The sequence below is a fragment of the Podarcis pityusensis genome, assembly GCF_964106645.2.
Source record: "Podarcis pityusensis genome assembly, chromosome: 9".
Lineage (NCBI taxonomy): Eukaryota > Metazoa > Chordata > Lepidosauria > Squamata > Lacertidae > Podarcis > Podarcis pityusensis.
In genome coordinates, this window is record NC_138034.1 from 21,441,379 (window position 1) to 21,466,154 (window position 24,776).

At 42.5% G+C, this 24,776-nt stretch overlaps 1 protein-coding gene and 1 pseudogene across 3 annotated transcripts in view; one reads left to right on the top strand and one right to left on the bottom strand.

The window, feature by feature from the left end:
- The window catches only part of SGCZ (sarcoglycan zeta), a 565,518-nt gene that overhangs the window by 106,301 nt on the left and 434,441 nt on the right, over positions 1-24,776 (top strand). The window lies entirely within an intron of this gene.
- On the bottom strand, positions 4,536-4,975 carry LOC308485016 (small ribosomal subunit protein eS25 pseudogene; annotated as a pseudogene). Its single transcript has one exon. The product of its transcript is annotated as a small ribosomal subunit protein eS25 pseudogene (transcript).

The window sequence follows — 24,776 nt, forward strand, 5'->3', positions numbered from 1 at the left end:
CTGGACACTAATCCAGGCAGCATCACTGTAAAAAATGAAAAAGAAAAGAAGGAATCCACATTTTCTTGTTTGTTTACATACGGGTGACCTTGCCATGGTGTACAAGTAAACCCCTTGATCTCTGGAGGGAAGGAATTGGACAGCTATGGAGGAGACTAATTCACAAGATCACTGAATATGATAGGAATTGGTTTCTTCCCATGTGATAAACTGCAGCTCTTATCAGATCGTTTTGTTGCTTGAAGCCATTATCACAGATCAGTTATCATGCAATGCTCTATCTTATCATATCCGCCCATCATCTAACAAGGGAGAGGCAGGCTTGAATGTGATAAGAAAGAACAATCCGCTTTAGTAGTAGATTTCTGATAATGACTTCACAGTTAAAAAGGGGGGGGGGGGGAGATATAGCCATAGCTTGTTTTTGCAGCAAAATCCAACATGGAGCACAGATGTATAATTAAACTAGAAGTATTTGTCTACAATTATCATGTAATAAAAAGTTATAATTCCAGAAATAATCATCTAAGGGTGTATGGGGGTGTGAAATATAACTACCTATATAGCACAGCAAAGGACTAAAGTAGTGGGACTCATTCAGATAGCTCAATTGATAGAGCATGAGACCCCTGAATCTCAGGGTTGTGGGTTTGAGCCCAACGTTGTGTGACTACATTCCTGGACTACATGAAACTTGTGGCCCCTTCCAACTCTGCAATTCTATGATTCTGCGATTCTTTACCCTAGGCAGCTAGGAAAACATGGTTATTCTTGTTAAGGAAAGATAAAAGTATAACTGGGGAAAACTAATGCAGGCAGAAAAGCTTTACTACAAATGGTATTTTCTAATCAAGATCAGTGCTTGCTCATAGCAGTCACAACAAAATACAATCTATATTTACTTCAGAAGGATTTGTAGAATTAAGATCAGGTGATATCATTAGAACACATTTCAAAGCAATCATACTGTACTCTGCTCAAAAGATGCACCTTCCAGGTCTTCCTTGGCTAGACAAGAAAGCTCTAATGTATTAGTTGCCAAACTGTGTGCTATGAGAGAACTGTTCTGCAAGAAATTCATTCATTCATTCATTAAAAGCGCCTATGAACTCAAAGCCCCCACCCACAGGGAAGGTTTCTTGCTACATCTGTACATGGGGTTCTGCTAAGGTTACCAGATTTTTTTCAATGAATCTGGGGACACTTTTCAACTTCAATTGATTTTGTTAGGAGACTGATTTGTAAATCTGGGGACTGTCCCTGGGAAACGGGGACATCTGATAACCTTAGGTTCTGTGCTTTCCTGCTATCAACCAACCTCTGCTGAGGATAGTTGCATACGATAAGTCTGCTGCAAGGTTAAATTGAGTGAGATAGGATGATTCAATCCGCCTTCATGCAGAATGCAGCTAAATGAAACACCTTCAGTGGAGAATACCCAATGAATCTCTGGACGAGTCGTTGCTCTGGGCTTACCTCCTTAAAAGGGTTGGTATTCTTACATGAACATGAAGTCAGCCTGTTTAGCTATAAACATGAAGCTCACCTCCAATTTACACTGAGAAAAGTGTTCCTCAGAAAAACTGTTGGGTGGGAAAAACTGCTCCACTATATCTGACTATAGTGAAGTGGGGAGAGAAGAAGCTAGATACCCATATTTAGCTTTAACTATCATATCCTTAGGGACACGGGTGGCGCTGTGGGTTAAACCACGGAGCCTAGGACTTGCCGATCGGAAGGTCGGCGGTTCGAATCCCCGCGACGGGGTGAGCTCCCTTTGTTCGGTCCCAGCTCCTGTCAACCTAGCAATTCGAAAGCACCTCAAAGTGCAAGTAGATAAATAGGGACCGCTCTCCGGCGGGAAGGTAAACGGCGTTTCCGTGTGCTGCTCTGGTTCGCCAGAAGCGGCTTAGTCACGCTGGCCATGTGATCCAGAAGCTGTCTGCGGACAAGCGCCGGCTCCCGGCCTATAGAGCGAGATGAGCGCGCAACCCCAGAGTCGGTCACAACTGGACCTGATGGTCAGGGGTACCTTTACCTTTACCTATCATATCCTTGAAAGTTCACTTGGTGCGATTCTAATAAAGGAGCCTTCCATGTTGCTGCTTTGACATTTAGGTGCTAAACCAGAAGAGGAGGAAGTCCTGCTTGCAAAAGGAAGTACATAAGAGTTCTTGCTTTTGTTCACTACTGACATTGACCTCATTATTCCCCCCTTTAAGAAAGAGAGATCATCAGAGAGCACAATTCTAAACCCCAGATGCGTTTGCTAACTCCCCTCCCACAAGATCTTCAAAACTTGAATGGTGGAACAACTTTAAAGGGATCACAGTCATGCCAGCCTGGATGAAGGCTGGAAGACAAAGTCCTACCAGCTACCCCTCTCTCTCGTCATGATTCTACAGCTGAGTCAGAAAATAAATGAAAATAAATAAATGCAGCATTTTAAACAGAATTATTATGACTCACGCTGCTGCGGCTGTAAATTGCAGGCAACCTGATTGCTGTAATTTAGCAAGGGATCTCGGTGTGCATAAGAAGACTTCTGAATGCCAATCTAATGTGAATGTACGCTTGGAAGCGCATTAGAATCAGGGCTCTACTCTGGGCTACTTTGAGTTAGAAGAGTGGCATTTCAAATTGATGTGGATGGAAATATGTATCGCCTTCTAAAGAAGCTAGTTGTTGTGCAAGACCTCTTCTACATAGTCTGGATTTAGGGACTGCTTTAAAGTAAGGTATATGCACTAGGTTTTCCTGGTGAGATTTTGAGAAACATTTACTGCCTCTGAGAATAGGGAATTTAAACACCTCAAATATGTGCTCTCTAACAAACAAAAGCCATTCCCCGCTATTTGTGGGTGTGAATACTGATTATGGGATCAAAGTGTCCAAATATTTAGAAGGTTAAACCTTTCTAAATATAGTTGTGCTTTCACATTAGCTAGGTACAGTGCGTTACCCTCTGTATTGCTACAAGAAAGATGTTACGCCTTCCTCTGGTTGTAGACTTTATGTTATTGCGGGACCACAGTGTCAGCATCGCCCTTGAGCCAGTGCCACCAACTGGACTCATCCACTTCAGCCCCGACTGGGCTAGGCGAGCTGGGTAGCACTTCCAGAGACCACCTTCTGCACAGGAACAGGTCAAAGTGCTGTGGACTCACAGCTTAGAGTTGTGAGCACCGGATTCACTCTCACAAGAAGACAGTCGTCGCACAGCAGAGTACAGCAGACTCTAGCAGAGTATATAAACAACTCAGAGAGCAGCTCTGTAGAATAACTTCTTTATTCTATCTACAACTATTATACAACTATATACAGAGCTTAATGAGTCTAAGCATAAATGAATGCTGCACTGCACTGAGTGTCTGCAGCTGCTCTTAGCAGCAACCTTATCTATACACACGATCTCTAACACTCAGTCTCTCTCTCTCTGACACTGACTGACTGACTGACTCTGGTGCTGGAGCAGAATAAGTAGAGAGCAGAACACGTCTCCTCCTCTCTGGAGAATCAGCAGACTCCTCAGGAGATTCTTGGATATGGGAGGGGTGAAATCTCCTCACACAGAGAGGCCGACTCTGTTACACGTCTTAACTATACTGTCCATTTTACGTAGAGATTATGTTGACATTTATGGCAGATTTAAGGAAATCTTTTGATGATCCAAATGGATGTAAATCCTGGCTATCACAAAGAGGTTTTTGTACACACACATGAAAGTGAATGCAATGAGGTTAGAGAAATCTTGACTTGGAACACCAAGGCCATTAAACTCCCTTGGGTGACCTTGGGTCAGTCATTGCCCAATCCAAAAAGTAGAAGAGCTGATTCTGAAGTTTTCATTTGTTTATAAATATCAAGATGACAGGCTTCTCTGAATAAATTCATGAATATGCCATATCAAGAGCAAATATTCCACTACTGGATTGTGGTTTGTTTGACTTGCAGATGTCAATGTAATATTCTGGGGAAGCCATTCTTCTGTGACATGTTTACCAAACTAGATGATGCTGAACCTCTGCACACATTTTCATACACGATTATTTTTTTAATGTTTCTGAGAAAACCTACCGTGAATGCAATTACTTGCAGTGTTTTTTGAATTTTAGGAAAAGTTGACATTTGTTAACCATGGAAGTTAACATTTGCAAGAATACAGACCCTCATTGCCATTCCTATTCAGCCATGTTAACTTCAGTGGGTTGGATCCAGAGTAAGGAAGCAATCCAAGCCCAAGATCCCCCCAGCTTAGCAAGTTAGAATCCAGCAGATCTCAGCTCAGCTAGGGCTATGCTATCATAACACCTTCATCCTGGCTCAGCCAGGTCATAAAGCTGACGTGAGACTGGCAGATCTTATACCGGCATAAGCTCTGAAAAACTGGCATTCTGTGGAGGTGGCAGGGAAGTGTTGAGAGCAGGACCAGGGGGAGGACTTATGCTGGATCCTAACTCTGTTCAGCTCACTCACATGACTTCGCAACTTATGCTGGCGAAAAGGGTGGTCTAAGTTTTTTTTCCTCCCCCAGGAGTTCAAATTATTTTATTTTTGTAATTTACAGAGTCTAAAAACCTCTCAAGAACCTTTTATGCATCATCCCCCTTGCTGTTTTGGGTGTAGATGACCTGGGCTCTGTGCTTGGATACCAGTTTGATTAGGCCTTTGCTGAGAAGCTCCTGGAGTGCGGTTCTAGCCAAGGAGCCTCAAATCTTCAGTCTTTCAGAGACCACAGCAGGTGTGATGAGTTTGTAGTTTGGCACCTCCTTGCACTGCTTGTCGTAAGTAGCTTTGTCAAACAGAACAAGGTTGTTCAACTTGTCTCTTACTTTCCCTTTTGGGCCACTTCTTCTTCTTGGCTTTTCCACTGGACTTGTTGATGGTTTCCTTGTCCTTCTTGGCCGACTTGCCCATGTCCCCCTTCTTATCGTCCTTTGGCGGCATGGTACAGTTGGAGCGGCTACCATCGCTGCTTCTCGAGGGTGGTCTAAGTTGAACTGGTTTGGATCTGGTGTATTCTACACAAGCTTAATTTAAGTCATCTAAATTATACTGCCTTTTCATATTTAGGATTGCTCATTTAGCCATGCCTAGAGTAAACCCGGACACGGTTGGTGCTGTGGTCTCAACCACTGAGCCTCTTGGGCTTGCTGATCAGAAGGTCGGTGGTTCGAATCCCCATGACGGGTGAGCTCCTGTTGCTTGGTCCCAGCTCCAGCCAACCTAACAGTTCGAAAGCTTGCCCCAAAGTGCAAGTAGATAAATAGGTACCGCTGCCGTGGGAAGGTAAACGGCGTTTCCGTGTGCTGCTCTGGTCTCGGTGTTCCGTTGCGCCAGAAGCAGCTTAGTCATGCTGGCCACATGACCTGGAAAAACTGTCTGCGGACAAATGTCGGCTCCCTCAGCCAGGAAAGCGAGCTGAGCGCCACAACTCCAGAGTCGTCTGCGACTGGATTTAACTGTCAAGGGTCCTTTACCTTTACCTTTTTAGAGTAAACCCATTGTAATCCAGTCTGGATACACCCTAATATAATAAAGTGAGTGAAAGGTGAAAGCTGTTGTTGCATATAATTGCCCAATGATTGAGCAATGCAATAAGAATATGAGGGGATATTTGGAATTTGAATGCCCCCTCCCCACTCCTGTGCTATCTACATTATACCTCCAGCTGTCCCATTTCTTAATCTTCCACCTTGGTCTCTGCTATGCTGATACGATGGGAAAATATTTATTTTGCTGCACAGTGAGTGCTAATCAAAGTAGTCATTCAACCTTTTCTCTCTTTAATCAAGGGCTACTTTTCCCATCAGTCTAACACTGATGCGATTGATAATGGGGAAGGTAAAATCAGTTAACATGTAGAGAGCCCTATAGGAAATGCGCTGAAATCGGATTACTCCGGCAAATTACTCTCTAGGCATTTGTACAATTGTGGATTTATTAAAGCACTGATATGGGCAGCATTTCAAAGCCCTGCTGCAGCATCTCTGTTGCATTCATGATTGCCATGAGATGAAACAGACGCAGCAATTGTGTTGCACAAACTGCCTATCAGCTCCCTATCAGCTTGTGTGTAAAAGGGGGCTTAGAAGCTCATACCGCATACTAATGTTATGAACATGGACTCCGTGTCATAATTCATGAATCATAATAACTAGGGGGCTCTAAGGCACAGGAAGATCCTGATCATTTATATACAGTATGGTGGGATTTTATTTCCTATGATTTAGTTTCAGATTTACCGGTATCTCTCCCGTTACCATCTATATGGTTGCCATGATTTTAGATTGGGTGTAATGACTTAATATCTTTAGGTTTTGTATTCCCCGCCTTAAGTTAGACATATTACTGACTTTTTGGTATTGTTTACTTGTCTCTGGGGTTCCATAATGATTTGAAATCTGAAATAGTAACAATAATAACTAATTATCATTCTTACCCCTTTCATCTTCATCCTGTGTCTGTTTCTTAAGGTGCCTTTCTGGCATTAGTTCAGGGCAATACACAGCTGCATGCATATGTTCAATAAGATTTTTTAAAAAGCTATTTTGCTTTTGGCTACTTAACATTTGGCCACTTTTCCAACTTGCAATAAAGACAGTGGGTTTGAATGGTTTTACAAAGCACCAAGAATGCACGATCGCAGCAAAATACTGACAACAAAATTTCACCTGCCCAATAAAAAGTGAATGAATGTGGGGAAAACATAATTGCAAGACAGGCTTTGCTAGGAGGTTTGTCCCTGACCAAAATAGGGGCTGCAACCATGAAGGCCCTGCCCTGTGTCCTAGTAAGTCATGCTGTGTTTAAATGGCAAGCACAGCCAGGCTTCCTCAATAGATTCCATAGAAAAGATAGCTTTATATGGGAATACTCTAGTATAATCTTTGCTAGCCAAGCCCCTCAGGCGTTTGGATTACAAGTCCACTTAACACCAGCAAACACAGCCATGCTTGCTGAGGCTGCTGGGACTTGTAGTCCAAAACATCTGGAAGGTAAAGGCTGCTATAGCACAAAAAGTAGTTTATCAGTTTTTCTACTTATATAAGTCCCTTGCACTGCATTAAGATGTATGGTTGAGGCTTCAGTTCTGCACACTTTTAACTGGGAGCAAGTGTCATTGAATTCAGGGTGACTTACTTCTGAGTAGGCACACATCGAAGTGGGCTACTTATTTGGTCCCAGTTCAGCCTAATGCTTGGCCTGAGCATGTTTTCCTTCAGTACTTGTAGCTGAAAACCCCCCACATAGAAAGCCCAAAGAATGCCTTGGTGCCCTGAAAAAGGAATCCAGAGAGGGATGCATAATTACATTATCATATTTATAGAGATCAAAGAAAAGCTGTTCCAATAGCACAATCGCTAGAGTCATTGTAACAAGAGAGCCAAAGAGGAATGTAATGGAATCTTTTAAGAGGAGACATAGGCATTATTATCATTTATTGTAATGAAGTGCATGTCACCGTGGGTTGTCTTGGTTTTTTATTAAAAAACCCCTTCATTATTATTGTCAGTTTCCTGGGAATAAATAAAGGATTGTTCACAATTCACTAGATTCAAGGTTTTATGGCGTTTAGCTCTCTGTAAACAATGAATGAAGAAGCAGGGAAACTGCTTTTAAAATAAAGACCTCTGTGGCCCATTCACGAGCTTTAGCAATAGGTGTTAATTCAGATGTGTTCAAAGAACTTTTCCTCTTGGTAGAATATTGGAAATTGGTTTTGCATTCCACTTGCTGCCAACATGAATGGCAAAATCGCTCAGGGGAAAATATTGCACATTTCCCTCGACACACACTGCGCACGCATGCTGTAATATATGAAAACAGCAGCAAGGATGCTTCAGGAATGTCTGTCTGGAAACCTTCTCCTTCAATGCATTTGAACCAGGGCATTTGCGGTGCCCTTCCCATGTGTCGCTTTTAGAGATTGGTGCCATTCATCAGGAAAATGGCAACAGACTGCCTAATTATAAACTTCCTTTGCTAATGATTAATAAGCAGCAAGGTAGTTTGTTAGAACGTTAAAAAGTTGCCCTATGTCTCCTGAAGATGAAGAAAGACAAATGTCAGTGCTGTACCTAGGACTGAAGGTATGTGCAAACAGAAGGCAAAAACTGTTACACAAACATATGATGGCCCCAACTGGGAGGGGGTAATGTGCCCCCAATGCTTTTTGGATTGCATCATCTCATGCCTAGGGATGGATGCATTTGTCAGTTTCAGTTCCTTGAAGTTTTTAATTTTTCCAGTCTTCCGTTCATTATGCCTCATGTTTGCAGTAGTTTGCATTTTTTAAAAAAACAAAAACCCTGATAAATATTTATTCATCATGTGCATTTCTTCTCATGCACATGATGTATACAATTTTCTTAAGCTAGCGATGGCAAACCTAGACAGCATCTTAAAAAGCAGAGACATCACCTCACCGACAAAGGTTCGTCAAATTAAAGCTGTGGTTTCCCCAGTAGTGCTGTATGGAAGTGAGAGCTGGACCATAAAGAAGGCTGATCGCCGAAGAATTGATGCTTTTGGATTATGGTGCTGGAAGAGACTCTTGAGAATTCCATGGACTGCAAGAAGACCAAACCTATCCATTCTTAAGGAAATCAGCCCTGAGTGCTCACTGGAAGGACAGATCCTGAAGCTGAGGCTCTAATACTTTGGCCACCTCATGAGAAGAGAAGACTCCCTAGAAAAGACCCTGATGTTGGGAAAGATTGAGGGCACAAGGAGAAGGGGACGACAGAGGACGAGATGGTTGGACAGTGTTTTTGAAGCTACCAGCATGAGTTGTACCAAACTGCGGGAGGCAGTGGAAGACAGGAGTGCCTGACGTGCTCTGGTCCATGGGGTCACAAAGAGTCGGACACAATTAAATGACTAAACAAACAAACAACAACAACAACACTCACAATGGCACCCACTGGACTTGCCCCTGACACTTTGGAACAATAGTTTCCTATAAGGAACCTACATTTGAAGCGAGAAGGGGTTAATGTTGGTTGGAAGTGGGGATTTCTGTTTCAGGTTTTTTTGAAAAAATCAACACAAGATTGTTTTTAATACTTTTTTAGAAGAGTGCTGAGAGGGGAGAACTCTGGGAGGGGAATAGGAGACTCCTGGGAACTCTCAGTTTGCAAACTACAGCTCCCAGGATTCTTTGAGGGAAGCCACGCCTGTTGAAACGGGCATCAGTGGAGCACTTTGGGGTTCCAGTTCTCAGTGGCATTGTGTGCAATGCTAACCCCTACCTCTTGTGCTCCATCCTACATCATTGTTGCAGTTTCCCCCATAGTGCTGGTCCCAAGTGCAGCCAAACTGGTTGTGCTACCGTAAAACTGTCTCTGCTGGCATCATGGTGCTTTAAACATATGGTGTGCATGTGACCTAAGACGCATTTCAACTTTTATTGTAACTGAAATCTGTACTTCTTTTTTGAAAGTCTAGAAAATATTTATAAGACCCTCACCTCGTGAAAAGCATCTTCCTCATAGCAGTTGTGTAGAAATAGGTCACTGTAATTTGAAGAAGAGAATCCCTGAGGCGCTGTCAAGGGAAAAAAAATCAAGTTGGGCTGGGCAATACCTCTCCTTGTTTAATTAGCATTATGAGGAGCAAGCCCTTTATGGGGTTTCACAAAGCTATCAAAGAAGGAAATTACCTAATTGTAGCATGAAGCATTCTTCATGAAAAAAGAGAGCTAAATATACAGGTAATGGCCCTAGTCTGATTTATATTTCAACAAATATCCGTGGTTATGAAGGTTAATGGCCTGTTAACACTTGTGGATGAAGCTCTTCTTTTAAGCTATGCAGAACCTCAGCAGGCAGAAAAAGGAAGAAGGGCAGCGGTGTTCACAGAGGAAATCTTGCTCAAGGTACACAAGTTCAGAGGTACTTAGAAACAATATGGCTGCTTGGAGTGGTTTCAGATGGGACCAAAAAGAGGGAGAGGGAAGGAGGAGGACAGGCAATGAACAGGAGGTGTGAGGAATGTTTGCATGTGATGTCTCATAAGAACATAAGAAAATAAGGCAAGCCTGCTGGACCAGACCAATGGCCTATCTCTGTGGCCAACCACATGCCTGTGGGAAGCCTGTAAGCTGAACATGAGTACTGTAGAATGCGTACATTGTGAGTAGTAGCCATTGGTATTCCTGTCCTCCATGAATTTGTCTAATCCACTTTTTAAGCCATCCAAGATCTCCATAGTGATGAATGCATTTCAGGGAAGATGAAGAAGCACAAACAGCAGGAAGATGATTTGCCCTTCACCTGCCCTTGCTTCTCCTCAAAATCCCAGGTGGCATTTTGAGTACAGTGGTACCTCTGGTTAAGAACTTAATTCATTCTGGAAGTCTGTTCTTAACCTGAAACTGTTCTTAACCTGAAGCACCACTTTAGCTAATGGGGCCTCCTGCTGCCGCTGCGCCGCTGCTGCACAATTTCTGTTCTCATCCTGAAGCAAAGTTCTTAACCCGAGGTAATATTTCTTGGTTAGCGGAGTCTGTAACCTGAAGCGTATGTAACCTGAAGCATATATAACCCGAGGTACCACTGTGTCGTATATGTAGTGCTTGAAGCACTGTGTGGTTCTGGTGAGAGGAATCAAGGCTTGCAGTAATAATTCAGAGGCCTTGTATCTTGAGACTATGGTGCCAAGTCCTACATACCATGGAAGTCCTTGCGCTTTGCAGTTACCTAGAACAGAAGTTGACAAGTTCCCTCCATGTACATGACTCCCAATCATTGAATGTATGGAGGTCAAACTGACAGATTGGGTGGGACCAGGGACATTGGGAAGACCTGGCATAAGACATCATATTTCCCCCTCTTCATGGGGGGAAAGTGCAGAGGGCTAATGTCCTCATAGAGCCAGAACAAGGATGGGGATTCAGCTGGACTCCAAAGCCCATTAGATCCAGCCAGCAAGGCAAAAGTTCAGGGATGATGGGAGCTGTGGTCCAACCACATCATGTCACTAGAATAATAAAAAGCAAGGAGAAATCTCACTTGAACGGAATATTTTGGCTTTCCCTTTATCTCTCATTTTCAAATCAATTCTTCCTTTCCCCAGTCTTGCTTTTGCTCGATTGTGTATGTGTTGCTATGGGGGTGTTTTCACATCAGCCATGGCAGAAGAATGAAGCATTATTGAAATAACGTTGCCAACCATGCAACGGAAAGGCTTTGAGGGAGATTCATGATTGGTTGGACTAACCAACCAATCAATTAAAGCTGACATTCCCTCGACAGAACGGTGGTGATAGAGGACAATTGAAACCAATTAGTCACTTCGGCAGCCACCTTGCAAGCTCTCTTCCTCATCTTTTCATGTGACACCTGTTCTTGATGTTTTCTATTAGGAAAAGAAACAACAGGATCTTTTAGCTGTTGACTATGGAGAGTTACACACCCACAAACGATGCATAGGCCAACATGTTTTCCAATGCTGTTATATCTTATGCAGCCGATTCAGATGATACACAAGAGCAGGTATAGGCAAACTCGGCGCTCCAGATGTTTTGGGACTACAACTCCCATCACCCCTGACCACTGGTCCTATTAGCTAGGGGTGATGGGAGTTGTAGTCCCAAAACATCTGGAGGGCCGAGTTTGCCTATGCCTGCACAAGAGTATGAATACACTATGGCCACAATTTATGAATTCAATATAAACACTTGAAGTTGCTTTATATTGAGGCAGGGCATTGGTTCACATAGCTCAGTATGTTGACTCACCTGGAGATGCTGAGGATTGAATCTGAGACCATCCATTAATGCTCTACCACTGAGCTAAAGCCCCTTCACTGAACAAGACATGTGCAACACTGGGACGTCAGCGTTTCCTGTTTCTAAATCTAGAACTGTCTGGTGACTATTTACATCCTAGCCTCTGGATTGTGGGTGGTCACCCACTATACCCTTCCCAATAGCCAGAACTGTGCAGCTACTGAGAGATGCTATCCTGAATTCTCTAGAATAGCTCTGCCAAGCCCAGCCCCACACAGACTATGACATAGCATATGTCCATATCCAACGTGTTCTGTTCCCAGAGCATATGCAAAAGCTGTTGCTGCCCACACTCCTTCAGGCCAGCAGAAAATTATGTTGGCACTAGGAATGGTTTTTTTTGGGGGGGGGCATGTTCTAGGGACTTTGAGTCCCTGTGTTTCTACACTCCTGGTCTTTTGTGAGGAACTCTAGGCTTCTATTTAGCCTAGGCTGTAGACCACTGGTGGCAAGTCACACATACTTATTATCATAGGAACCACCCCCCAATAAAATACTTTAAGGGGCCAGTCTGCCCCCCCCCCAAGTTGATGGGCCTTGCCATTCAAATGGTGTGTGTACTCCGAGTCTTGTGATTGATTCTGCAAGGCAGTGCTAACTTGGACCCCCCAATATTTTATTCAAGTTGTCACCCCTGCCTATTATTAAATACAGTGATACCTCTGGTTGCGAACGGGATCCATTCCAGAGCCCCATTCGCAACATGAGCAGAACGCAACCCATGTCTGCGCGTGCACGGGGCACGATTCACCACTTCTGCGCATGCGCGTGGTGTCATTTTGAGCATCTGCGCATGCGCAAGTGGTGAAACCCGGAAGTAACCCGTTCCATTACTTCCGGGTCACCGCGGGACATCTCCTGAAAGAACGTAACCTGAACCGAATGTAACAAGAGGTATGACTGTCCATCAGTATCCCAGCTTTTCTCCAAAGGAGCTCAAGTAGCACAGCCAGCTCTCCTCCTCTTTATCCCCACAGCTTAACCTGTGAGGTAGGTTAAGCTAAGAGATAGTGGATGGCCCAAGGTCACCCAAGTGAGCTTCATTTGAGCTTTGGTCTCCCAGGTCCTGGTCCAGCAGTCTAACCACTACAAGGATATCAGTGATAGGTTTTTAATAATAATAATAATAATAATAATAATAATAATAATAATAATATTTTATTTACATCTCACCTTTCCTCCAAGAAGCCTTACAGCCTTGTGACAAGCTTTGTGGCTAAGCAGAGTTTTGAACTTGGGTGTTTCATGCTCGTAGCTGGCACCCTAGCAACTCTTCTGCACCTGCTTCAGTGCGACCCAGCACCATCCATACTTCCTCAGAAGTGAAGTCCAACTGAGTTCAGTAAGTAAGGTGTTCATAGGATTGTAGCCTTGCAATCCAATTCTGCGTGTACTTAGTTGGAACCATGTTCTGTGGGACTTTTTCTGAGGTTCATGTGCCTAGGACTGCAAGTCTCTCTCTCAGCAATAGCAGTGTTTTCTCCTCTGGTTATTGATCCTTTTGTCAGTGCATCACAATCAATTTTTCGCATTTGTAGCTGCTGTTTTCCTCTCCCTTTTCCAAGAAAGATCTTTGATAAATGGTATTATTTTGTGATTTGTTTCAATTACCCTCAGCCCGATTCATCTTTCCGTTGTGTGTTTGGCAACTGTTACCCGTTCTGCAAGTTCCCTCTTTTATATTCCATCTGATTTCTGAGCAATAGTCAACACTTTGCTCTGTATTTGTTTTCGCTTTTACATGTTATCAGCTTTAGAGTTCTTCTAATGAGGAACAACAGCATTTAAACAGGGTTCTGCTAGCTGTTTGGGTACATATTTATGAGCCATTGCATAACAAGTGCAGGCAATTCACACTTGTCAATTGTTTGGAGTTCTGCTGATTACTGTTTCTGTAATCATCAGGGTGCTTTATTTCTTTTAATATCCTCCTGCAGAAAGACTAATTATTCATTCACTGATGTCCCTCTCCTTTCAAATTCTGTTTTAAAAATATTCAGAATTGAGACATCCAGACATCCTGGTAATGAATGATGTAGCAAGGCCTATAAATAAATCATAAATTATCCTCCCAGCTGTATAGAAACATGGGCTATCAAATTATTCCAAAATCTATTTTTTAGTTTATTTTTTTTAGATGGCCTAAGTTCAGAGAACCATATGGCATCTTTAACACCATAAATCCATTCAGGTTTGAAGAGTCCTGTTTGTACCGTTAGAGCTCCTTTTCATCTTTTCCCCTTCTGCTCTCAGAATTGACTCCTGTCTCCCTGACTGCTAAATCTTAGCTAAATTAATTGTGATGTGTTGTTATGATTAAACTGGCTTGTCTGACGATGAATGCAGATTGGGTTGCCAACTCTTGAACCAAAACATTTTTGGTATTTCAATAGGCCCTGTTCACTCTGGAGACAGAGCCAAGAGCAGGCCCAATGGTGGGGCTGGAAAATGCCGGAAGTTCTTGGTGGGTTCATAGTGGAGCTCAGTGAGTCAGGGGCAACTTCAGGAACACCCCCCCCCCCCAATATTTCAAATTACTTTCAGCTGAGGTGCTTTCTGTTTAGTATGTGGGATGGTCATGGACCATCGAAGGTCTTTATTTTAATAACATATATTAGTAATAGTTTGATCCATTTTGAAGATTGTTTGATTGGATTTGTTTAGATGTTGGCAAAAACCAGCATAGCCCCAATTATGCCAATCAAATAATCTCACTTTCAATGACTAACTGCATGAATGGGACTTCCTCGAATTACCGCTCCCATAATCATGGCTCACTGTGTTTAAACCTCATTAGATGCATGCCATAATTTCAGTTAAAATTTACTGCTCTGCAATAATATTAAAATTGCGCAAAATGTTTTGTTTTACAACACACATAAAATTGCATTACGTAGGTGATAAAATGGACGGCCGTCTTCTTCGTTGTAATATTCCCGAGCGTGCATTTGTTTAATCTTTTGAATGAACATTCATAGCACCTTGTGCCTTTTTATAACGGAAAATTGCTCAAAATGTAAGAACAGGAGATGATCCTGCTGGATCAGGCCGATGGCCCATCTAGTCCAGCATCCCATTCTCACAGTGGCCGACCAAATGCCCATAAGAAACATGCAATCAGAACCTGTGTGCAACAGCGCTTTGCCCTGCAATTCCCAGCAATTGGCATTCAGAGGCATAACACCTCTGACAGTGGAGGTTGTTTAGTCGTTCAGTGGAGGTAGAACATAGCTATTACAGTGGTACCTCAGGTTAAGTACCGTATTTTTCACTCGATAGGATGCACTTTTTCCCCTTCAAAAATGAAGGGGAAATGTGTGTGCGTCCTATGGAGTGAAGAGGCCATAGCCCCGCTACCCTCTCCCGGCTGGAGAGGTGACGCGCAGCTATGGAAGGAGCCTCTATAGCCGCGCGTCACCTCTCCAGCCGGGAGAGTGCGCACAGGGCTAAAGAAGCCCCCTGCGACCCTCTCCGGCTGGAGAGGTGATGCGTGGCTATGGCAGGATCCTCTTTAGCCGCGCGCCACCTCTCCAGCTGGGAGAGCATGTGAGGGGCTAAAGAAGCCATAGCCCTGCGACCCTCTCCCAGCTGGAGAGGTGACGCGCGACTATGGCAGCAGCCTCTCCGCTGCGCCTTTCTGCTGCTCCCTGACCTGCTCTTTGGGGCTGGTGGTGGGCTTCCCCCCGCCAGCCCCAAAGAGCAGGTCGAAAGGAACCTTCCAAGGTAGCCGCCTGAACGCACCTTAAACGGCACCTTGTTTTAGAGCGGGAAAACAAGAGGGGGAAAATTCTCTCCCTCTCTGCGCAGTGCCTCCTGCCGCTTCGCTGAAGGGGCGCTGGGCAGACAGGGGGAGATTTTTTTTTTCTTGTTCTCCCCCCTCTACAACAAGGTGCGTCCTATTGTCCGGTGCGTCCTATGGTGTGAAAAATACGATACTTAATTCATTCCGGAGGTCCGTTCTTAACCGGAAGCTGTTCTTAACCTGAAGCACCACTTTAGCTAATGGGGCCTCCTGCTGCCACTGCGCCGCCGTCACACAATTTCTGTTCTCATCCTGAAGCATAGTTCTTAACCCGATGTAATATTTCTGGGTTAGCGGAGACTGTAACCTGAAGCGTATGTAACCTGAAGAATATGTAACCCGAGGTACCACTGTACATTTAGAAGCCATTGCTAGCCTTACCCTCCATGAATTTGTCCAGTTCTCTTTTAAAGCCATAGAAGTCGGTGGCCATTCCTGCCTCCTATGCAAGCGAGCTCTATTGTTCAACTAACCATATTTTTCCGTCTATAAGACGCCCCCATGTATAAGACACCCCCTATTTTGGGGGACTCAGATTAAGAAAATGGGAGGAGATGTATCCGTGTATAAGATGCCCCCTAATTTTTGACATTATTTTTTAAGGGAAAAAAACCTAGTCTTATACACAGAAAAATACAGTATATGTTGTGTGAGGAGGTCTGCACTGAACATTCCAGCATTCAGCTTCGTGGGATGACCACGAATTCCAGTGTTATGAGAGAAGGAGAAAAACGTTTCGCTTATCACTTTCTCTATGCCATGAATAATTTCATAGAAGCAAATGCCTAGTCAATCTCCTTTTTTCTTCCTTCAGCAGGACAGAGAGTTCTTTTCCGGCCTTAAGATGCCTCTTACTCATCTTTCCTCTGAATTTCAATAAAGAAATAAGTTTTTTGAGTGAACAGGACAGGGGACAGAAGATTCTTAGAGGAAATAACAAATTATTTTCCTGAGTTGGGAATGAGATATAAGGATAACTGGTAATTTCACTCCCTGACAAAGAAGCAAGATTCCGTTTTATCAAGTTTAGTTAACGCTGAATTGGCGAGTGATTGTAAAAACACAACACCAAGCCTGTATTTCAGAATGCCATCCCTGTACAGTAGTTGCCTTCATTGTAAAAGATAAAAAGGTAAAGGACCCCTGGACGGTTAAGGCCAATCTAAGGCGGCTAATGGGTTGCGGCGCTCATCTCACTTTCAGGCCAAGGGAGCCGGCGTTTGTCCACAGACAGCTTTCTGGGTCATGTGGCCAGCATGACTTCTGGTGCAACAGAACACCGTGACAGAAACCAGAGCACACAGAAACGCTGTTTCCCTTTCATACCTATTTATCTACTGGTACTAGCATGCTTTCGAACTGCTAGGTTGGCAGAAGCTGGGACAGGGCAATGGGAGCTCACCCCATTGTGGGGATTCGAACCACCGACCTTCTGATCAGCAAGCCCAAGAGGCTCAGTGGTTTAGACCACAGCACCATCCGCCTCCCTACCTTCATTGTACCTGATGGTCAGCTGCTTCATCTCATGTCATTACCTTGTGCAAAATCCCTTTATGAGGAATGATATCTCCACATACTCTTGATTCTGAATGTAAGGACTCCTTCCTCATGCAATGTTGCCTTTGAATATGATATACAGGCCCCAACTCAGAAGTCCATTACCATGCCACACACAGTTATTTCTTTTATTTTGTTTTATACAATTCAGGGGCCCATTTCTTAAACGCACAACACATGCATCTCCATTCAGGTTCTATCCTTAGGTGTCAACTCCTAGGGGCTGAGGCAGGTTTGCCCCCCCCCATGCATTTTTGGTGGGAGTGGGCCCCCTCAATTTTCAGAGGGAATTCGGCTCCCCCCAGACTCCTCGCAACATCACACAACATCATATTGGACCCCCTCAATCATCTGAAGAAGCTGACACCTCTGGTTCTATCACTGAATTTAGGAACTCTGAATTGGAGAGTGTGGTCTCCTAGATTTGGGGCTGTAGATGCCTTTGGTAGGCCTGGCTTTGCTATTCTGGAAGCTTCACTGGTTGTAATGGCAAAAGGGAGAGGATAAGCCCAGCATCCTTTAACAGCAAGCTGTAGTTGCCGCGAGTCCATTTGCCAAAGTGACAGGAGCTGAATCGCAGCACTGAATTAAAAATGGAGAATTAAAGATCTTTTAAGTCCTAAGGAGTCTGTCCTCAGCAGTTGCTTAATGTAGCTTAAATAGCATAATGGAAAACTATTCATCTTTTCTGGTAATAAAAGCAACATGTGTGTGTGTGTGTGTTTGGCTTGGTAATGTTTATTGCAGAGTTTGTATGTTTCACATTCGCTTAAATATTAATGTCAGCATCTGTTGCATTCTATGCTACAACAGTTATCCTAGGCAAGCAAGGAAGGTTAAACACTTTTTCTTCCTGTCATCCCCAAGCATGTCTCATTTCTATGCTTGCTTCCCTGAAGAATTGACAGTGGACAAAATGGCTTTAAACTGGAGCAGAGAAGAGGAGGAGGAGGGAAAAGTCTGAAGAAAGGACAGATGCCATGGAAATTGATGAGTGTTACTTGGGCCAAAGGGCGTCTTCAACAGAAACAAGACAGGATTGTTGAGAGCCTATTTTTTAATTGTTTATTTTCTTAGGTGTACAACAGGTAGCAAAGGCCTGTAGGGAGATTCAAGGAACCCATGCATATTTTCCTCATACAAAGCCCAACTGGGGTTACTTCCATGTAAGTGTGCACAATCTTGTATCTGTATCTCCTGTGGTTTTTTTATTTAAAAAATTGCAACCTAAGACAAGCAGGTATATTACATTTATTATTATATTACATTTATCTATGTCCCATCTTTTCCCCAGGGACTCAAAGTGGCTTACAAATAAAATAGACAGCGAAAAACATAGGGGTGTCAGAAATAATTAAAAAATAATTGAATTATTATTATTATTATTAGCCACTCTTTATCAAAAAATCTCAGGGTGGTGTGCAACATTAAAAGCATTTAGTATTGCATACTACTAGTAGTACTAGTACTACTACTAATTTTATTATTTGTACCCCGCCCATCTAACTGGGTTGCCTCAGCCATGTAGACCATTACAATAAAAGCATCACAGCACCAGCTCTTTCCTTAAGAACACTAAGCTCCAAAAACCTGTTTAAATAAGAAAGTCTTCACCTGTTGGCAGAAGGGAGGGAGCCAGGAGGGCCCCCTCTCACGTCCTGAGCCTTTAAGGGTGGTGGGACTGAGAGAAGGGCTACCCCTGAACTTCTCAGAGCCCGGCTAGGTTTTTCTGAGGGAATAATGCCAATTATGGGTCTTTCAGATGCATATTTTTTGAATTTTATATTCAGTTCTTCACATTTCTCCATTAAAAAAATTGCTCATGAAAATTCATCAGCATCTCCACACAAATTTCTCTTGAGAAACACATTTTTCTACACAGCTGTGACAAATATTCATGTATTTGCAAATCAGTTTCCTCTAATATATAAAGCGTTTGCGTTATGTGATTAACACGAAGAAATTTGTTTAATGCACATTTTACCCTGGGGTGTGCAATTTTATAAATATTATTTGGCTGGAGAAATACATTTTGGAGAAGTGTGACTCTCAAAGGCTGGCTATGTCTCATGTTGTTTCTGAAAGCGTGAGTTGAGTAAGTTTGCCTTTAAAGCTGAACTGTATTTCTTTCCTATTCTTATGAGGGAGTAAGCCCAACTGAACTCTGTGTGATTTACACAGCGTAAACATGAGTATGGATTGGGTGGGATGTACTCTTAAGTGCCTACATAGGCCTGGCAAAATGGGAAAGTTTTCAGTGGTCACTGAAGTTGCCCGCTGAATCTCTGTTGGCAATGTGTTGCCCAGGACTGGGCCGATGACAATAAAGGCTCAATTTCTCAATCATTTATAACTGTGGAGAGATTTTTGTTGCTGTTGCAAAAAGGAGAATGGATAGGTATGTGGAGGGGACATTCAACAAATAAAACATTTAGCTTTGGGTAGTGCAGCACAGAAGCGAGGAAAGGAGTAAAAGCCCTCAGTCCCCCTTCTTATGAATTTTTTTCTGGCTTCCCAGTTGAGTTAGCCAGCAAAAAGGAACCTGGCTTTATTTGTTGTGGCAGGATAACTCCACATGTGGAGAAATTTGGAATAGTTTGTTTAAATGTTTGGGTTATTGTTTCACAGGATGTGTACCATTTTAAAAGCCAGGGTGCATATCCTGCCCTAGTTTTTACAGCTGGGTAGCAGGCACTGATAAGTCACTGTAATTAGCTGTGTCAGCAATTGTGAATGATATATCATGTACAGTATGCACCGTACTCTGCCGCCCTGGTGGATGGATGCTGTTGTTTAGTTGTTTAGTCATGTCTGACTCTTCGTGACCCCATGGACCAGAGCACGCCAGGCACTTCTGTCTTCCGCTGCCTCCCGCAGTTTGGTCAAACTCATGCTGGTAGCTTTGAGAACACTGTCCAACAATCTCATCCTCTGCCATCCCCTTCTCCTTGTGCCATCAATCTTTCCCAACATCAGGGTCTTTTCCAGGGAGTCTTCTCTTCTCATGAGGTGGCCAAAATATTGGAGTCTCAGCTTCAGGATCTGTCCTTCCAGTGAGCACTCAGGGCTGATTTCCTTCAGAATGGATAGGTTTGATCTTCTTGCAGTCCATGGGACTCTCAAGAGTCTCCTCCAGCACCATAATTCAAAAGTATCCATTCTTCGGCGATCAGCCTTCTTTATGGTCCATCTCTCACTTCCATACATCACTACTGGGAAAACCATAGCTTTAACTATACGGACCTTTGCTGGCAAGGTGATGTCTCTGGATGGGTGATGATTATAGACACTATGTAAAATGTATGTTTGAGAAGTTGTTATTAAACCTTGCAAATATATCTTTGCATCTCTTTCCATCTGTGTGGTCCACTCTGCACGCACTCTGTGACATGTTTCGATGCCCAATAGAAATATCCTTCATAATTGGCTACAAATGGCTTTTGGTAATTCAGCTGGTTTTTCTTTTACACCTGGACCTTGACCTCTTATTTTGTGCCCTTCCGGCCCTTAGTTCTTTGACTTCTCAATTTTTTTTGTTTTTTCCTACTTGTGGCTTTTACCCTTTGATTCCCACCTTTCTACAATTTCTCAATATAGGCAGACAGACAGACAGACACTCTTCTCCTTGGCTTGGCTACATCCCGCCCCCCTTTGGAATTTCTCTGCTTTACTTCCTTTCAAAACTTTGCAGAGTTATTGTGGTTGTTAATGGTTTTTCTTTGGAGGCAGTCTGCAAGTGGCCAGAGGCATGGTCTGCTGTGGAAGTATAATATGTAAACTCCTCAGATACTGCTTTTGCTTTAGCACTGTATTATGGATCTGATCTCTGTGGGTATGACAGTGGGTATAATTTGACCTCCAGCAAACAAATGTGGAAATCAGTAATAAAACATACTGTTCTTTTTGCTAGTTCTAGAACCTCTGTAGGAGGCTTAGCTTTTTCTTTCTTTCTTTCTAGTATATGCAATCAAATACAGTCCATATGTCCTCGGGGAAATGTGTGATCTCTGGCATTTGTAGTTGTTGATGTTTCTGCTGCTAGAAGCAGATGCGGAGGTCCCAGTTTTGATCAGGGAATTAATGGGGCGGGGGTGGGGAAACAGGGGCTTACACACACCCCATGCCTTCTATTCATATCCTTCTCCTGCAGCTACTCTTAGCTAAAGAAGTGAAAACGTAACAGAAATACCGGTGCTTTTCAGCATCTCTCCCACTGCTGGTGTGCATGCATACAAGACAGAAACGCAAGCTTAAATGTGTTTGTGCCAGCTTTTCAAACTAATGCGAACAAACATGCAGGAAGATGGATTTGTATGCTCATGTCAACCTTTGTGTAGATTTTGTGCCACTTGCAAACCATTTGGTCTGATGTGCATTTTGAGCCATCTATTCAGGACCTTTTCCAGAGAGTTGTACATTTTTGGGATTTGATTTTTTTTATATACATATATACAAGGATGCGGGTGGCGCTGTAGTGTAAACCACAGAGCCTAGGGCTTGCCAATCGGCAGTTCGAATCCCCACAACAGGGTGAGTTCCTGTTGCTCGGTCCCTGCTCCTGCCCACCTAGCAGTTTGGAAGCACGTCAAAGTGCAAGTAGATAAATAGGTACCCATGCAGTGGGAAGGTAAATGGCGTTTTCGTGCGCTCCTCTGGTTTGCCAGAAGCGGCTTAGTCATGCTGGCCACATGACCCAGAAAAAGTGTCTGTGGACAAACGCCGGCTCCCTTGGCCTATAGAGCGAGATGAGTGCTGCAACCCCAGAGTCGTCCACGACTGGACCTAACGGTCAGGGGGACCTTTACCTTTACCTTTATATACATATATAAAAATAACTTCATTCCTCTATGAAAGTGTATGTGAAAGGAGAGAGAGAAAAAGCCGCCTCATTTTCACTGTTATCCTTCTCTGATGCTGATTTTCTTCACTGTTCCCCACTCTGTTTTTTTATTATTATTATTTATAAATATTTATTAACGTTTTCACAATATTACATGAAAAAAGAAAAAACACAAAAAAAACAAACAACCAATTAAAAACAGTTCCATCTTTTCGTCACTTATCTTTCATTTACTTGTTTCCCGGACCTCCTCATGCCTCCCTTTTTTGTATTCCAGTTCAATTTATTAGTTCAGCAATTCCTTTCCCTCCTTATTTTATCCTGATCTTTAATCTTAATATATTATAGCATTAATTTTTTACCTATTAAAAATCCAATTTTTCCATATTCTTTTATACCATTACAGCTTGAAACCACTTAACTTCAATCCAACATCATTCTAACATTCATTAATTTTGCAATATTTCTGTAAATAGTCTTTAAATTTCTTCCAATCTTCTTCCACCGACTCTTCTCCCTGGTCTCGGATTCTGCCAGTCATTTCCGCCAATTCCATGTAGTCCATCATTTTCATCTGCCATTCTTCCAGTGTGGGTAGGTCTTGTGTCTTCCAATACTTTGCAATAAGTATTCTTGCTGCTGTTGTAGCATACATAAAGAAAGTTCTGTCCTTCTTTAACACCGATTGGCCGACTATGCCCAGGAGAAAGGCCTCTGGTTTCTTCAAGAAGGTATATTTAAATACCTTTTTTAATTCATTATAAATCATCTCCCAGAAAACCTTAATCCTTGGGCACGTCCACCAAAGGTGAAAGAATGTACCTTCAGTTTCTTTGCATTTCCAACCTTTGTTATCGGGCAAATGGTAGATTTTTGCAAGCTTGACTGGGGTTATGTACCACCTGTATATCATTTTCATAATATTCTCTCTTAAGGCATTGCATGCCGTAAACTTCATACCTGTGGTCCACAACTGTTCCCAGTCAGCCATCATTATGTTATGTCCAACGTCTTGTGCCCATTTAATCATAGCAGATTTCACCGTTTCATCCTGAGTATTCCATTTCAGCAGCAAGTTATACATCTTTGACAAAATCTTGGTTTTGGGTTCTAACAATTCTGTTTCTAATTTTGATTTTTCCACCTGGAAGCCGATTTTCTTGTCCAAATTGTATGCCTCCATTATCTGATAATAATGAAGCCAGTCTGGCACTTTGTTTTTTAGTTTTTCAAAACTCTGCAATTTCAATCTATCTCCATCTTGTTCCAAAATTTCCCAATATTTCGGCCATTTGACCTCCATATTGAGCTTTTTCAGAGCTTTCGCTTCCATCGGTGACAGCCACCTTGGGGTTTTATTTTCCAATAAGTCCTTATATCTTATCCAAACATTAAACAATGCTTTCCTGACAATATGGTTTTTAAATGCTTTATGTGCTTTGACCTTATCATACCACAGATATGCATGCCATCCAAATACATTGTTAAAACCTTCTAGATCCAAAATGTCAGTGTTTTCAAGAAGCAGCCATTCTTTCAACCAGCAAAAAGCTGCTGATTCATAGTAAAGTTTAAAGTCTGGCAGGGCAAATCCACCTCTTTCCTTTGCATCTGTTAGTATTTTAAATTTTATTCTAGGCTTCTTGCCCTGCCAGACAAATCTAGAAATATCTCTCTGCCACCTCTTGAAACAGTCCATTTTGTCCACAATTTGCAATGTTTGAAACAAAAACAACATTCTAGGCAATACATTCATTTTTACCGCAGCAATACGACACAGCAGTGAAAGCTTCAAATTTGACCAAATTTCTAAATCTTTTTTCACTTCAGCCCAGCATTTTTCATAGTTGTCTTTAAATAAATTCCCATTTTTTGCTGTCATGTTAATCCCCAGGTATTTAACTTTCTTAACCACTGTTAAACCTGTCTCATTCTGAAACCTCTCTCTCTCCATTGGTGTTAAATTTTTCTCTAAAACCTTGGTTTTTAACTTATTCAATTTAAATCCTGCAACTTGACCAAATTCTTGAATCAGTTCTAAAACCCTTTTGGTACTAGATTCTGGCTCCTGTAACGTCAATACTAAGTCATCTGCAAATGCTCTCAATTTGTACTGTTTGGCTCCGACCTGTATACCTTTAACCAACTGGTCCCTTCTTATCATATTCAGCAGAACCTCCAGGACCGATATAAAAAGCAATGGGGCGATTGGGCAACCTTGTTGTGTCCCTTTTTCTATCTTAAATTCTTCCATCACCACATTATTTACAATTAATTTAGCCTTTTGTTCAGAATATATTGCACTTATACCATTTTCAAAACCTTGGCCTACGCCCATACCCTGTAGGTTTTTTTTCCATAAAAGTCCAATAAATATTGTCAAAAGCTTTCTCCGTGTCCACAAATATTAAAACTGCCTTAGTATTTATATTCACTTGTAATTTTTCTAAAATATTAATTATGTTTCTCACATTATCAGATAGATGTCTTCCTGGGAGAAAGCCTGCTTGGTCCTTATGTATCTCATCCACTAACACTCTTTTTAGTCTTTTAGCCAAAATATCTGCAAAAATTTTGTAATCCACATTAAGCAATGATATGGGGCGATAGTTCTTAAGCTGCGTCTTTTCAGTCTCTATTTTTGGTACAAGTGTGATATATGCGTCTTTCCACAACTCTGGTGTCCTTTCCCCCTCCATTATTTCATTACAGACCTCTTTCAAAGGTTGTACTAGCCATTCTTTTAAAGATCTGTAGTATCTAGAAGTCAGTCCATCCGATCC